The sequence below is a fragment of the Alligator sinensis genome, unplaced genomic scaffold, assembly GCF_000455745.1.
Source record: "Alligator sinensis unplaced genomic scaffold, ASM45574v1 scaffold381_1, whole genome shotgun sequence".
NCBI classification, from domain to species: domain Eukaryota; kingdom Metazoa; phylum Chordata; order Crocodylia; family Alligatoridae; genus Alligator; species Alligator sinensis.
This window is the reverse complement of record NW_005842440.1, coordinates 366,610-368,094: the sequence shown is the minus strand read 5'-3', so window position 1 is coordinate 368,094 and position 1,485 is coordinate 366,610.

The window sequence follows — 1,485 nt, the reverse complement described above, 5'->3', positions numbered from 1 at the left end:
CATCCGAATAGCGGGAACTCTTTGCACCGTGCATTTCTGTGCTGCAAAGAAGAAATGCATCCTGCAAAGGAAACTGCAAATTGGCGGGAACTCTCTCCTACACGCGGGTTCTGAATTGCAGCAGAACACTCTGCCGTGCAAAGGAGCTCTCATGTGGCCAGGAAATTCCATAGTGCCGAGGCACAAAAATCACTGGGTTGTGACATGCACCCTTGCCGACAGCACAACTGGAATTTCAGACACGTGAGCACATCTTAAGGCTTTCTTGCTTCGGGATATACTGACCTGGCAAAGCTTTAACAACCATTATATATATATAAAACAACTTAACAGACCGGTCTTCTTAATAAATTATAAAATACAATAACTTTAAATATATAACAACAACTGTTGATCACCATCCGACTGGAGAACATCCGATTGGGACTTTCCTCGTCTAGTAGTCGGTCCGTCCCCTCCCACAACAGACAACGTCAATAAAACACCCAACAAAATGAGAGAAAACAGTGTCATAATAAGTCTTGAGCAAATGAACGTTCGCCGTCCCAGTGTCTCCCTCACCACCATCACTCCATGGGTCCGAATGAACTGCAGCTTAGTGTGTGATGGATCTCACAATCAAACGGCTATAGACCATTGCTTTACCGGGGTTGAACCTGTAAAGAGAAGAAAACAACAACAAAACAAAACAAGAGAGAATCATAATTGGACTTATGGTAAGGATACTGGGTGAACGTCGGAACGGCGAGTCATCCAGTTGTGATGAACTATGATAGGAGGACAATCGGGTTTCTCCTCCAGTTGGACAGAATAGGTATTGGGATACTGTCCCGACCGTTGAACTGCTCCCCTGCGAACCTGCGGGTGAGACTGATGAGGGTGAGGTATCGAGATCCACACTAACTCTTCTGGCTGGAACCTGGGCTTCTAAGGTGGAGGTTTCTGGACATTGGCTTCATCCCATAAAGGTTTAGCGGTGTTCAGCGAGATGAGAACATCGTGATTTAACTTGGTCCAGTTCTTAAACGTCCCTCCTCCTCTGAGACGAAGTTGTTCTTTATACAGGCCTACGTGCCTTTCCACAACGCCGTTGGACTGCGGGTGGTATGGCAGATGAAGATGCCATACTACATTGTGAAGACGAGCAAATTTGTCCAGAGCATTAGAGTTGAACGGGGGTCCTCCGTCAGACTGAATCTCGTGAGGTGGTTGCCAAGTGGCAAACACAGCAGTCAAGGCCACAATCACCGCAGTGGTGTTGCTCTTCCGTAAGGGAACAACCTGTAACTGTCTTGCTCCCAAGTCCACAACAACTAGTCCTTTGTTTGGCAGTTTAGACCCTGGGAGGGGTCCCAGCAGATCTACCTGCCAAACTTTTCCTGCCTGAAACTGCGAAGAGTTGAAAGCTCCAATCTGATGTTTGGTTTTATGACATTTTTCTTTAGCGCAGATCTCACAAGCCTGAGCCACCCCCCCCCCCCACAC